Source organism: Anastrepha obliqua, chromosome 1, assembly GCF_027943255.1.
Source record: "Anastrepha obliqua isolate idAnaObli1 chromosome 1, idAnaObli1_1.0, whole genome shotgun sequence".
Classification (NCBI taxonomy): Eukaryota; Metazoa; Arthropoda; class Insecta; order Diptera; family Tephritidae; genus Anastrepha; species Anastrepha obliqua.
Window position 1 is genome coordinate 45,088,283 of NC_072892.1, and position 16,197 is coordinate 45,104,479.

The following is a 16,197-nucleotide window of genomic DNA, read 5'->3' on the forward strand; positions in this document are numbered from 1 at the left end:
AAAAACTATTTTTCATACTAGGACAAAACCTATTATTGGGGAGTGATCAACAAACTAGAATTGCATTGGAGGAAATGTATAAGCCTAAACAATGTCGAAAAATAAAAAAAGTTTACTCCAAACAATGAAGTATCTTTTATTTTTGCACGAAATTTTCACACATCCCTTGTATATCTTCACCCAAGCATAGATCAAAATAATGCAGCACTCATAGGTTGTATAGGAAAAATGAACAATAAATCAACATAAAAGAATCCACATGCGTACTTACCTCTATAAATCGATATCTAGGCCACCACTCATAAGTCCATATAAGTTCTCTGAAAATTATAAAAAAATAAAAGTTCATTATATGTAATTTTTTTTAATTTTTGTCAGGTATACAAATGAATTTCCATCGTTTTTATACTAAAAAATAAATAAAAAAATAAATATTCTGAAATGAGCCTGCAGGTGAATGTATTATCTACTGTTAGCCACAACTTTTTCCAATCTCTCTGATAACATTCTGTTATCACAATTTTAAGCTCTAGCTCTAAATTGTGCATAAAATTATTTAAGTTCTAACTTTTAAGTTTTTTTAAGTTAAATTACGTTCTTTAAATTAAGCTTAGTTCTTTAACTGAAGCGCTTGGTTTTTGAAATGGATGCCAAAAATCAGAGCTGCAAATCGCAGATTCCTCAAACGTCGAGCATTTTTTTTTTACTAGAAAACGGCCGCATTTTATCAAGAATAAATTTATGAAGAAACACAAATTACCCATTGTGGTGTTGTGGTTATATTCACAGATGTCCGAGCATATATATATATATATATAATTGGCGCGTACACCCTTTTCGGGTGTGTGGCCGAGCTCCTCCTCCTATTTGTGGTGTGCTTCTTGATGTTGTTCCACAAATGGAGGGACCTACAGTTTCAGGCCGACTCCGAACGGCAGATATTTTTTATGAGGAGCTTTTTCATGGCACAAATACACTCGGAGGTTTGCCATTACCTGCCGAGGAGCGACCGCTATTAGAAATATGTTTTTCTTAATTTTGGTGTTTCACCGAGATTCGAACCAACGTTCTTTCTGTGAATTCCGAATGGTAATCACGCACCAACCCATTCGGCTACGGCAGCCGCCAAGATGTCGGAGCATACTTTTTTATATTTTACTGCTGTGTTGAAGCATCTATCGTAGAACAGCGGAAGCAAAGTTGTGACCCTAATACATATTTCTTTTTTTTTTCGACATTAAATTCCTTCCATTCCCTAAACGGTTCTCCACCCTGCCTGCCATCACTACATTAACTACATTAGCTGCAAAAAAGCTTTCACTTTATTAGTCTTTTGTACTCTCTAAATTAAAATGTGGTAATTTATTTATTATTTTTGCACAAAGGAAAAAATTTTAGCCAGTACACATTTTACTAAAATCGCCAGCTGCCCTGTATAAATTGTTCTTTTGCAAACACGTGTATATGCTACATATACACATACAGGCAGATAAATTCCAAATAAATTATTTTCAGCCAATTATGTGTTGCTAAGGAATGCCATAAATTTCTGCAGCGCCTGTTGGAGTTTTTAACAAAAAATAAAATTGTTTTTTAAATTTAGATAGCTGGAGAATTTGAAAATTTACCGAAAAAAATTAGCATTTTTAATATATGTAGCGCGAAGTAATATGCCTGCAGGGAAAACAAGAGCTACACTGCACGAAATGCAGGGTCCTTGCAGTTCGAATTTCTTTTTTTAATTCAAATTATACTCGAACTTTGATATGCAGGACATTTTCAAACATGTTGCTTAACCTACTGTGAAAAATATATAAAACTATTAATTTTTCACGTGCTTTCATTGAAATTTGCTATCGGATTTGGTCATTCTGGGAAGTATCTCATTCTATCAATTTTTGGGATGTAAAAGCAGCGTAAGAAATAATGGGACGAAATATGACTCAACGCAGGGAAAAGGAAGGCAATGGTCATTATGTGTTATTGCTTTCTAATTATCATCAAAATAACTTTCCCTTTTCAGCATCTCATCATAATCTTTATATATACACATTTTTAATAGGACTATGAATAAGTTCGTGCGGTTTTTTTTCGAAATTTGAAACTTTATTGACGTAAAATGGTTACAAATTTAATATTCAAAGTATTGTCCATCGCTTACTACTACTTTTTCCCATCTTTCTGGCAATTCACGGATTCCCTTTGTGAAAAATTCGGTCGGTTTTGCCGCAATCCACGAATCGATCCATTTTTTGACTTCATCGTAATTACGGAAGTGCTGGTCAGCCAGGCCATGTTGCATCGATCGGAAGAGATAGTAATCGGATGGCGCAAGGTCTGGACTATACGGCGGGTGGGGTAGGACATCCCATTTGGGCGTTTCTAAGTATGTTTTGACCACTTGTGCAACATGTGGCCGAGCATTGTCATGTTGCAAAATAACTTTGTCGTGTCTATCGGCGTATTGCGGCCGTTTTTCTCGCAGTGCTCGGCTCAAACGCATCAATTGTCGTCGGTAGACATCCCCCGTAATCGTTTCATTCGGTTTCAGTAGCTCATAATACACAACACCCAGCTGGTCCCACCAGATACACAGCATAACCTTCAGGCCATGAATATTCTGCGCCGACGTCGATGTTGAAGCATGGCCAGGGTATCCATACGTTGCCCGACGTTTTGGATTGTCGTAATGGACCCACTTTTCATCGCCAGTCACAATTCGATGCAAAAAACCCTTTCTTTTGTGCCGTTGAAGCAGTTGTTCGCATGCCATAAAACGGCGTTCAACGTCTCTTGGCTTCAATTCATACGGCACCCAATGGCCTACCTTTCGGATCATTCCCATGGCTTTTAAACGTTTGGAAATGGTTGATTGATCAACTCCCAAAGTTTTTGCAACCTCTTCTTGCGTTTGAGCCGGATCTTGATCGAGCAATTCCTCCAATTCGGTATCCATGAACTTTGGCGGCGCACCCTCGCGTTCTTCGTCTTCCAAGCCAAAATCACCACTTTTAAAGCGTGCAAACCACTTCTGGCACGTTCGCTCAGCTAGAGCATGCTCACCATAAACTTCCACCAAGATACGATGACTTTCGGCTGCTTTTTTCTTCATATTAAAATAATGAAGAAGAATTCCCCGCAAAAACACATTATTTGGCACGAAATTCGACATTTTCAAGTGTGGTAAAAATATTGTTGTTTACGCTTCAAATAAAAAACTTATACTGACGTTTGTGCCTTACGACAGTAGCTCTCCAATGAATGTTTGGAAATGTGGATCGATGGAATAATAATCAAGTTACGTCATCTGTTGTAAAACCGCACGAACTTATTCATTATCCTGAAGCCCTTTTCAGAAAAATGCCTTTTCCGAAGGTAAGTGGCAGCGTTGCCGCCCATTCCAAAATGAGGTATTCTTTGAAAATTTTTTTAAAATTTCGTTACGCAGGACGAATACGTTACATAGTTCAACGAGATGGAACCTGGGCAGACAAATTTAGCTAGGTGGAGCCGATAATACAGGCCAAAATAAGTAATAATAAATAAGTAATCCTAAAATTCAGTTACTATAAATATTTTTTCACTGAAACTATGCGGAATATGTATACTACGAGGGAAAATAAAGAAAATTGCGTAAGGCGTTAACCATATTTTAACGGAAGGAAACTCATTTTTTACAAGAGGGCACAGAAAAACGTATAGAAATTGCATAATCGAAAGCTAGAAAACATTGATAAGAGCAGGCGAAAACTCATAAATTTTGTTGTGATGGGTGGCATAGAGTGGGGCCAGAAAGGTCAGGGTTTGTCTGCAACGCTTATGTGGCTATCTACACCTTTTAATATTAAATATTGCAAAATTTGTATGAATTTGTTAGACATTAATGTTCTGAATTCTGTTAAGCATTAATGAAAAATAAATAAATATTAAAGTTTTAATGTTTGACAACGCCTTGCAGATACTGTGAGTTCAACTTCAGTGGAGAACTTCTACAGAATTGATTGGCGAATGGCAGCGACCAACTACATAAAAATTTGAACTACATCATTTTTGAGAGTTTAAGAATTGCGACTTTTAATTAATTAAAATACGTTTTTCTATCTGGAGAATAATCGCAAGCCGAATGGGTTGATGCGTGACTACCATTCGGAATTCACAGAGAGAACGTAGGTTCGAATGTCGTTGAAACACAAATATTAAGAGAAAACATGTTTCTAATAGCGGTCGCCCCTCGGCAGGTAATGGCAAACCTCCGAATGTATTTCTGCCATGAAAAAGCTCCTCATAAAAATTTCTGCCGTTCGGAGTCGGCTTGAAACTGTAGGTCCCTCTTCTTGTGGAACAATATCAAGACGCACACCACAAATAGGAGGAGGAGCTCGGCCGAACACCCAAAAAATGGTGTACGCGCCAATTATATATATATATATATATATATATATAGGTATAATGATCGCAAGCACATTCCTAGAGAACAAAAACTTGGCATTAAGAGAAGCGTATCAAAATATTTGCCTTGTTCACCATAACCATTGGACCTCAATCCCATATAAATCTAGCGGGTGAGCTAAAGAGCTATGTACTTGACAGTAAGTATTCTTAATGAAAGATTACAATAAATGGAGGTGAAATTACATAAGCCAGTCCATTATTGCGTTCGTTAGTACACCTCGGAAAGGTCTGATTACATCGTCTCGACGGTATCGTTCAATTGGAATTTTCCATCTGAGGATTCTCACCAAACAACTACGACACTACAGTCTATAGAGATGGCTCTAAAACGGATGATGGTGTTGGTATTCTCACAGACTTAAAATTGAAAAATCTGTACGTCTCTCAATACTTGCATTGTTTTCAAGACGAAAGTACTGCCAATTGGGTAATCTACCAGGTTAATAATCGCAGATTTCTATTCTCAAAGCAATCTCGCTATTCTTAGCCAAGCTGTAATCCAGGCACTGGAGTGAGTTACAACAACCTCTAATTAGGGGCAATCAAGAATACATCTTCCTCTAATCGTAAATCACAGATAGAGAGATCAGACAACAGGCAAAGTTAGCTGATCGTTATAGCCCACCTACAACCTCAAACAAACATCAATATTGATAAACATGGGACGACGGAACTATTGGAGACTCACGGCAGTCATAACTGGCTTTTGGTCTGTCGGGGGGCAAGTAGCCAAAATGGGCATGCCTCACAACACAGTGTCACAGCCATAAACAACCTGAGAAAAAGGAAACGATTTTCCATTTCCTCTGTGAATGCCCAGCCCTTGAACCCTTGGCAAACCACTGCCTCGAACAACTATCTGGATTAGATGTCAACGACCTAATAAGGTTCTTCAACCGCACACACTGGGTATAGTCATGCGATAAAAAACATTAAACAAGTTGGTAGCGAATTGTAGTTCAGTAATATGAAAGGAACTAAATGAAAGCCGAGAAATTCAAGCAAATCAATGGATCCACGCCTGAACCGCCTCGTATACGGAACGCACGTCGAAGAGTGACGTGTGCCATTTTTTCAACTTGAGATAGTCCAAAAACTTTGGAACACTGTTAGGTATGTGAAATCACTGTGCTACCTCAGCATCAAAATACTCTTACTGCCAAAAACATTCCCAATAAGCTTTAAAATAAATTTTTGTTGTTACATTATTGACACAGCAAATAGCTGCGCACCATCAGCAATCGTCTTGTTGAAACTACACATCATCAACCTCCATATCGTCAATAAAAAACTTAGTATATCTTAATATTGCAATCCATTATCGACATACGCTGAGTTTGGGTCCTCTTCAATCTTTCCCCTTGCGGCAGCAATATTTTCAGTTAAACCGGGAGGCACGTGGTGTCTTCATACCTTATAGCAAGACAATCGACTCAAATTTTTCAATTAATGAGGTTACAGGGTTCAGACAGACTTAAGCCTTTAAGTTAGAAAAATCCGAGCATGTAGCAACAAAACTGGCTTTGGATTCAGTTTCAGTGATTCTTAAAGCATACAGTTCACTTATTCTGATCGAGGTACTTTTCATTGATTATTTTTTTTTATAGTCCTTAGGTAGGTAAGTGAAATAATTGAAGTGTACCTGGCACTCCTCAAGTAGCACTAAAGCGCCGTTTTGATATCATTATGAGACCTCCAACAGGCAGATATCTACAGCCAGCCAGAGCTGTTAATATAATGGAGGAGATGGATTGTATTTAGGTTGGCGCACTACCCCAGGCTGTCGAAGAAAGAAGCTCCAAGAAAGGGCTTTCGAAATAGCACATGAAGAAATGGAGCTCTATCTTTTCTGCGCTTTCCTGAGAAAAAATTTGTGCAGTTCCACTTTAATAACTATCAAGGCCCGGATAGGAGGTCTCTGAGGCCATTTTAGTCCCCTTCCTGGCAAGCTCATAAGCAATTTCATTTCCCCCTATGTTCTATGTCCTGGAACACATGTTCTATGTCCTGTTATCTGCAAACCCAAGAGATTTGATCTCTTCTTGAAAGGAGATAGATAAACTGGCTGAATTAGAGAAAACCCCTGCTCCGACTCCCGATTCCATCTTTGATCCCTCGATTCAATCCTGCCTAGCAGGACCCTCTAACTCTAGTATGCGGATAGAGAGATATGTTCGAAGTTCTGAGAAATACGATGTTAACTGCCCAAAAATGTTACCATATCCCTTGAGAGATTGTCTCCAAAGGCCAAACTCTTTTAACTTGATTGCACTTTGAGCTGGAAATGACGGAAAATTCGATGGGAAGTAGGTGCAAAAGGACATTCAGAGCAGCACTGGGGCAAGTTTTGCATGCTCCCGTGATGCCAATGCATGGAGTCCTTTGCATCCTCCCCAGTTTAGTGATATTATAGCCCTTCTGAAGAGTTTGCCACCAAACTCGGCATCCATACTTTAAAATTGGTAAAACCACTGCATTGTACATCCACAGCGCGACCTATGGCTTGAGTTCCCATTTTTTACCGAACATAGATTTGCAAGAGTAGAAGGCTATGCTGGCCTTCTTTACCCGATTTTCAATGTGTAGCTTCCAATGAAGTTTGGAGTCAAGTATCACTCCAAGATACCTAACTTCCGATGAGTGCGGGAGATCATGGTTTTTTAATTTGGGAAGTCGAAAGGGTGGAAGTTTATATTTTCTGGTAAATAGCACCAGCTCCGTTTTGTCAGAGTTGACTCGGAGGCCACTATAGGCAGCCCAGCGACTGAATACAGCTAGTGTGACCTTTCCACATCTCAGCCATGACTGAGGGAAATGGTCCGGATACCATCAGGACCAAGTCATCGGCGTATGCTACTACCTTAACCCCACCCATATTTAGCATTATCAGAACTTCGTCAATAGCAAATAGCAAAAGTAGGGGCGAAAGGACACCACCCTGTGTTAGTCTTGTCAGTTCTCGTCGAAATCCAACACATTTTAGTAAATGGTAGACTTTTACTTGTTGATATTATTGTAGATTTTTACACTAAGTTTTCTAGTCTCTCAAAGACAAATGAGTCTTTTGCTTAATTTTTTTTTATATTGCAGACTTTGTTGGCCAATTATAGCGGCGAAAATTCCGCAATATGCATTAATTTTTACAACTCCACCATTTCTTTAGTAGATTCTCATTATTTTTATCATTAGTATACCTTTTCATAAGATGCAGGTTTTTTACAAATCATTTGGCAATCGAACAGTGACTGTCAAAATGAAAGACTCCTAAAAACGAAGCTCAAACGCAGATGACCCTGTGCTTATTGTAACACATTTATTGCTGCATTAAGGAATATTACAATTATTGTTCTTTATTTAACTGTGCCCATCGGCTTTTCTAAGCGAAGCGGCAAAATTAATTATCCAATAAAAATCAAAGCATAGAAAAAATGTTAATTACTTTCGCCCGAGGATGAATGTTATAATTAAACGAACAAACAAAAATGTTTGGATAAATATACAGAAATGACCACCAGCTCTTCTTTTGGGCAGTCCTAAAAATGCATGCAAATATCTATTGACAGTAACTCAGTAGAAGAAAAAGTGCAGGGCGGTTTAGTAAATTTAAACATTGAAGGCGTGTTTTTCGACATTTTGGTTTTTTGGACAATTACTCTCTTGCAGCAAATGAGATAAGTGCAGAAGCTTTACCTTCACCTTGGCAATAATTAACGCTTCGCTAAAAAAAAACAATTTTAAACTACTAATCCATTCTACTTCTGCTTTTCATGATATTATTTTTCATACGTTGGGCAAGTTGCAAATATGAATTTGTGAAATTTTGGTTATTTAATTTTGTTTCGCTGCCCCCGCCAAACACTGATTTGAGTTTTTCAAGTGAACCATATTTTCTCGCATGGCTATACACCCACGCAATGAAAAGCCTAAAGGCTCCTTTAAGGCTTAAGTTCACTTTGCAAGCTGGCCATTCTAATCGCTAGTATTTCTTTGTGAAATTAGCAGTGCGGATTGCAGAATTTTCCTGCTGGAAAAGCCACTCCCCTCATAGTCTCGACATACGTTTCGTTGTTCATTTTTGTTAAAATTATAAGCGCCGGAGGCATTACTGAACTTCGAACGAACGAATTCTTGGCCATCATAGTTTGTCGCTGTGTCTTAAATTGGCATTCCATCTAAATTAAATTTTTTTCTATCTGAAAATACCACTGGTTTTCCCTCCTCTTCTCATATATTTAATATACTTTTCTAATACTGAAACAGAAATACACCAGTATGTTTGCCAATAAATGAGTAACATATTAGCCTTAGACTTTTAAGACTTCCATTTTTGTGTAAAATTTTATGGTATGGTTCCACTTACGAGGGGATTCAATAAGTACAAATGTTAGAAGTAAAGACACCATTTATTTTCAAAAAAACAATTTTATTTCTCTACATAGTCCCTTTTAGAAAGTCCCTCTCTCAACCCTCCGGCCACTTTTTAAGACCTCCAAAAAATAGAATTCGTCGTACACTCCTAAATACAACTCTGTCTCGGCAACGACTTCCTCGAATGAACTAAATTTTGTCCTCGCGAGTCATTTTTTCATGTTAGGGAACAAGAAACAGTAGCAGGGAGGGGGTAGCAATTCACACAGTTTGGCGGCGACAACTCCGGATGAAGGTGCTGGTGCGTTATCATGGTGAAACAGCGGTTACCGTACACTTTTCCCAATCCATTTTTCCCAAAAGTAATTTTTCCCAAAACTTTTTTTCCCAATAAAATAACTCCCAAACCAATTTTCTCAAAACCAATTTTCCCAATTCAATTAAAATCCTATTTTTCCCTAACCGTATTTTTGCGTAGAACTCCTTTTCGCGTGGGCGGCCTTCGGCCACGCTTCAAAAAAATAACCCTCATCAGTCCAACTCCGGCTACGCAATCCACCGTATTTTTGCGTAGAACTCCTTTTCGCTTGGGCGGCCTTCGGCCGCGCTTCAAAAAAATAACCCTCATCAGTCCAACTCCGGCTACGTAATCCACCGTATTTTTGCGTAGAACTCCTTTTCGCGTGGGCGGCCTTCGGCCGCGCTTCAAAAAAATAACCCTCATCAGTCCAACTCCGACTACGTAATCCACCGTATTTTTGCGTAGAACTCCTTTTCGCGTGGGCGGCCTTCGGCCGCGCTTCAAAAAAATAACCCTCATCAGTCCAACTCCGGCTACGCAATCCACCGTATTTTTGCGTAGAACTCCTTTTCGCGTGGGCGGCCTTCGGCCGCGCTTCAAAAAAATAACCCTCATCAGTCCAACTCCGGCTACGCAATCCACCGTATTTTTGCGTAGAACTCCTTTTCGCGTGGGCGGCCTTCGGCCGCGCTTCAAAAAAATAACCCTCATCAGTCCGACTCCGGCTATGCAATCCACCATATTTTTGCGTAGAACTCCTCTAAAGAATTTATTTTATTGGGAACAAAAGTTTTGGGAAAAATGACTTTTGGGAAAAAAGTCTTGGGAAAAACAGTTTGGATGAAAAAATTTGGGAACATTTGCCTTTGGGAAAAATAAGCATTAGGAAAAAAGTTTTGGGAAAAACGGATTGGGAAAACTGGTCGGCAACGGAAACAGCACCTTCTTTTTCGCCAAATGCGGTCGTCTCTCCTTCAATTTTTTGTGAAAGCTGTCCGATAACTCACTGTAGTATTATCCAGTGAACGTTTTTTCTTTTTCTAAAAAATCCATGAGGATGACGCCGTTCGCATTCCGTTCGTCGCTATGACCTTTCCGGCCGATGGGACTGCCTTCACCTTCTCTGAAGCAAATTCACCGAGAGAAATCCATTGTTTTGATTGCTGCTTAGATTCTGGTGTGAAATAATGAATCCAGGTTTTATCAACGTTGACAACTCGACGCTTAAATTGCTCTAAAGCTCTTGTTTTTGGTTGTGAGCAATCACGACACCGGGGCCGACATCGGGCCGATAATTTTTTCATCGCCAATTTATTATGTAAAATATTAATTGCCGTTCAGGTCGACACACCTATGGTCTCTGTTACTTCGTGCACTTTCGTTCGTCGATCAGCGAGAATCATTTCGTGGAGTTTTTGAATGATTTCCTCGTATGCCGGGCAATCCTGGTCACTCCTCAGCAAAAACTGATGTTCGTCCACCTTTAAATTCGTTGAACTAATATCTAACTGTGGTCATAAATGGCGAGGCGTCCGCATAGACAGCATCCAACTTTGCTTTTATCTCTTCGCATTTTTTTCCATCCAAAAACATGAAGCGAATTACCGAACGACACTCCTCTTTTTCCATCTTAGTGAAAATCATAGATGTGTTTCGATCTTACTCAGCATAAAACTTTTTTTGCCGATGCTAATACCAACTACCCTCAGAAACGCTCTCTGTCATCAAACACGGGTACTAATTGAACCGCCCTCGTACATTGAAATCCATTTCCCTGTATATTCAAGTGGGCTATTCACTTTATTTACTTTACTTACTACAAATTTTTTCCGATTCCAGCTGTAATTTGTAAGTAAGAAGCTCTGAACCGCATGGCATCTGCAAATTTACAAGCCTAAACAAAATTTTGGTAACTTTTTGCTGTGCAAAAAATATTGGACGTACAATCAAACCAAAAAAAATTTTTAAATAATTTTTAAAATCGAATGTCTCGGAAACAGTTAAGTTTTGGCTATCATGTCACATATCATATATAATATGCGGCATATTCCCGCCGTGGCTACATGGTTCATTCTATCAGTCCAATAAATGGATAATCAGTCCAATAAACCGATATAAATCGCCCTATATGGAAAGCTGCGCCGTTTTGTTGAAGTGAAATATCGTCGATGTTTAAGGGGGGACCCTCATTTAGACGGTCGAAAAATGCATCATTTTTGGGAATTTTTTTCTCAGGTAAAATAACTTCAAACGTTTTGTAATTCATAAAGTACTTTAATAAATGTCTTGACTGTCTACAAAAATTTTCGGAGAAGAAAAAAAACATTTTAAGTATGGAAATATACACCTCGTCCATGGCACCTCATTCTATCTGTGTACATTCTAGCGCTCTGAATTTTTTTCTGAAATAAAAAAAACAATTTTTTTTAAAACTTTAGGATAATACCTTCGATGTGACATTTTGATTAAAAAAAAAAATGTCGAAATTGATATTTTTTACCCAGTTTTATGTTAAAAGTGATTTTTCATGCATAAAAATTGACTTTAAAATTACAAAAAAATATGAAAATCTTTTTTTTTAAAAAAACACTTAATGTCACATTGAAAACAATTTAATTATCTTTAAAATGAGCTATTGTAAAGCCTGATTGGTTCAATACAGCGTTCTCAATTGTGTACACAAAATCGAAAAATGATGTTTTGAGAAAAACGCGTTTAAAGTTTTGGATACAGGCGATCAGGCCACCCGTCGCGTCCTGTTAAAAATTTTGTCACTCCTTCAAAAATACAGATATCGACTTGAAATTTTGAAAGTATATTCTTAAATAGTTGTAGAATAGATTAAAATTATTTCCAAAAAATCGATTTTTTTGACCCGATAAATGAGGGTCCCCCCTTAACTGATTAATTTTTGGCAACAAAAATTCAGTTAACATTCGCCATTCGTCGGAACGGAAACTCCTTCCCCATGTCGAGCTGCCATTCGAACCGATAATACCGGCAGTGCTCTGTGAACTTCGCGGGCAGATTTGTTTTTTTTTTTGCAAAGTATATTTCCACAATTCGAAAGCATTATTCTGCCGTTAGACGATTCATGATGACTTGAGAAACCTTACTGAATGCAAATGTCAACAAAAGTTGGCATTCTTAGCCATCAAACTATAATTATCGATATCGACTATAATTATCGATATCTCATGCATTCCGCTAAAAAATGTTCTTGAAAAATCTTGGCACTACGATCGGAAGTGCTTATTGCGGGCTTCTGCTGAAACATTCAAAATGACCTTTGGCTTATAAAATGATAAAAAATTAACACTTAATTGCATCATTATCTCCAGTATAAAGAACCAGAACTTCAGTTTAATAATAAAAGTTAGTAAAACAAAAAAAAACGTGCTTGAAACTATTGGGATCTTTCTAGGGAACGAAAATTAATTTATATGCAGCGCAGAGATACTTTAATTACGTTCAAAGGTGAACGCTCGCTGTGCACGATAGAAAGCTGGTAGGGGCTGAGAAATGTTCTTCGAAATGGTCTCCATCGAGTTCAACTTATTTTTGCGGTTTTATCAAACTTTTTAAACTTATTTTATGGCCGCCTAAATCATACAAATAATCCCATATGCGTGGTGTCTTTTTCATTACAGAAATGCAGTCTCCAGGCAGTGCTTAGTGAAAAAAGCCCTGTCCATTTCGTTATCCAAACACTCCGTTCTAGAAACTGGTTGGCTCGCATTTCGCAAATTCTTTATAAAGGGTGGTTATGTTTCAAGGGCCGGTGTTGATTTTGAATACAATACAATTTGTTTGGGAAATAAAACCATTTCTCTTTATTATGATAATATTGGTATAGCTCAATTACGCATGGTACAAAAGATCGGCAAAATGGCCGCCGCGGCTTCGGCGGCACATCTCCATCCGATGGTCCAAATTTTCGATGACGCTGAGGCATGATTGAGGTTCTATGCCGTTAATGTGCCAAATTATCTCATCCTTTAGCTCTTGAATTGTGGCTGGCTTATCGACGTACATCTTTTCTTTTAAATAACCCCAAGGAAAGAAGTCCAACGGTGTCGTTGAAGTTTAGGTGGGGTTCACATTCAACATCGGCCCTTGAAATTTAGCCACCCTTTATATTTAAGTACAATTGCACTGCTTTAATAGACTAAGTGACTGCTTGAACAGTTTCAGCTGCCTTAGCTTTCTAATATTATAAATTTGTAATTAATTATACTACTTTCCTGCATTTCCTTAACTTTTAAGTTGCTTTTATTAATGTAAGTAAACTAGTGTAATTACAGACTACATTCTCCATATGTACATACATATAAAAACAGCCACTGCAAGTGCTATCCGCACCCATTGTGAAATGCGATTGGACTTTGCGCAGAATTACATTTGCCATTACTTGCGCATTATTGAGCAGCTATTCGAGCGTTTATGAGATAGATGAACTACAAGGTTTAATTGATTTTGTAATGACGATTGGCAGGTAGTAAACGGTTTTTTTTTTTGTTCCTCATCTCCACTCAGTGCTACTGTACTTAAGTGCAATAGTGTTATTGGATATTGGGATAATTGGTATTTAAATGTTGTTTTCGTTTTTTTATTTCATGCATGGCAATTAGATTACGGTGCTATAGAAATGCATTAACTGGGGGAAAATGTGACGCTGTGCCGCCTAGCTGAGTGCTTTAAATTGCAAGAACTTTTGTTAGGACAATAGCGAACGGTGGCAATCAGTGGCATGTGTGCAGCTTATAAATGAGCGTGTAATATTTAGTTTAATAATAAATATAAAAAATTTTAATTACCTGCAATTTTCTCAAGGCCCCTAACAAGCTAACGGATGAGTTTGTGAAAAGCATAATGGCCTCATAACGAAATAAAAATGTTTCTGCTTCTTTGCAAAATCCATTAGTTGTTAATTAATGACTTAAAGCAAAAGGTTGTTTGTCAATAGGCGTAGGGGATGTATGTATGTATGCATGAATATATTATATGTACTGCTGTGGGCAAAAAGTAAGGTGAATTTATTTGTTAAACTTCGCGGTATTAAAATTTCGCTCTAGTTCTTTTTTTCATGAGTTGACAGCACTGTTAATAACATCTGGGCCAACTTTCATGTGTTTTTTATTATCAGTAATATATTTACGCTTGTGTTTACCAAGCGACCAAGAGTGCATTTTTCGATTTTTACAATGTCAGATTTGATTGAGCAGAGAAGTGCCATCAAATTTTGTTTGCGTAATGAAATTTCGGCTGCGGAAACGTTTAGCATGTTGCAGAAGGCATTTGCTGATTCGACCATGTCGCAAAAAAATGTTTATAAGTGGTACAAAGACTTCAAAGAGGGTCGAGAACGTGTTGATGACTTGGAGCGCTCCGGACGACCATCGACGTCAACAGATGACCAACACGTCAATAAAGTGAAGGAGTTAGTGCTCAAAAATCGCCGGTTGACTGTTAAAGACCTTACTGATATGATCGGAATATCAGAAGGATCTGTGAAAACCATTTTGAAAGACCATTTGGGCCTACGAAAAGTCAAAACTCGTTTGGTACCGAAAACTCTCAATTTCTTGGAAGAAAGTCGTCGCGTTGATGTGTGTGAAACAATGCTTTCAGACTTTCAGGACAAGCTCAAATGCATCATTACGGGAGATGATACTTGGATTTATGCTTACGACCCTGAAACAACCGACCAATCAAGCGAATATCGTGCTAAAGGCGAGGCCAAACCGAAAAGAGCATGTCAAAGTCGTTCAAAAATAAAGGTCATGATGACAGTTTTTTTTTTTCGATTTTCGTGGTGTGTTGCACTATGAATTCCTTCCACCTGGCCAAACTGTTAATAAGGAATATCATTTGAGCGTTATGCGTCGTTTACGTAAAGCAATTCGTCTAAAAAGACCAGAATTATGGGCCAACAACTCTTGGTTTTTGCATCACGATAATGCACCGTCTCACACTGCTCTCGTTCTTCGTGACCATTTCGCCAAAAATTCCACGCATATCGATCCGCAATCGCCTGATTTGGCTCCGTGTGACTTCTGGCTATTCCCGAAACTCAAGAGACCACTCCGTGGAACGCGTTTCGAGTCGATTGAGGAGATAAAAGCTGAATCGAAGAAGGTGCTGATGGCTATACCGGAAATGGCTATACCTATTGGCATGTTTCGGGGATTGGAAAAATCGTTGGCTTAAGTATATTTCATCGAAAGGGGATTATTTTGAAGGGGATGAAATTGTTTTACAAGAATAAATAAAGATTTTTCATTTTACAACCAAATTCACCTTACTTTTTGCCCTTATATATGTATATGTGTATAGGTTTGCATATGTGTAATATAAAGGGTGGTTAAATTTCAAGGGCCGGTGTTGAATGTAAACCACACCTAAACGTCAAGTGTTTTTCAAAATTTCATTTGATATTTTTCAATCTAAGACTAACTCAATTTGAACGATGGAAAGATACACAATCGAGCAACGCGTTGAAGTTTTTCAGACTTATTATGAAAACGGGCGTTCAAATCAAAATGCATATCGAAGAAAATCATCTTCAGTGATGAGGCACATTTTCACCTCGGTAGATTTGTCAATAAGCAGAATTGCCGCATTTGGGCGAATGTTAAGCCAAGAGTGATTGCCGAAAAGCCAATGCACTCGCAAAGAGTGACTGTTTGGTGCGGTTTATAGGCCGGCGGTCAGGCAGTTACTGTGAATAGTGTTCGCTATCGTGAGATGATAACGAACTTTTTATGGGCCGAATTGGAAGATATGGATGTGGACGATATGTGTTTTGAAGAGGACGGTGCCACTTGTCGTCACGCAGCTAACGAAACAATGGCTCTTTTGCGCGAAACATTTGATGGCCGAATAATCTCATGTCGCGGCGATGTCAATTGGTCGCCAAGATCATGAGATTTGACACCGTTGGACTTCTTTATTTGGGGTTATTTGAAAGAAAAAGTGGATGAGATATTTCGGCATAGAACTTCAAGAAAATTTGGACCATCGGAATGAGGAGTGCCGCCGAGGCCGCGGTGGCTATTTGGCCAATATTTTGCTCC

At 38.4% G+C, this 16,197-nt stretch overlaps 1 long non-coding RNA gene across 3 annotated transcripts in view; it reads right to left on the reverse strand.

Moving 5' to 3' along the window:
* The window catches only part of LOC129236239 (uncharacterized), a 116,624-nt gene that overhangs the window by 77,551 nt on the left and 22,876 nt on the right, over positions 1 to 16,197 (reverse strand). For all 3 annotated transcript variants that reach the window (XR_008581645.1, XR_008581644.1, XR_008581643.1), the window contains one exon: positions 272 to 320. This is a non-coding gene — a long non-coding RNA (uncharacterized LOC129236239). The remainder of the gene's footprint in view (positions 1 to 271; positions 321 to 16,197) is intronic.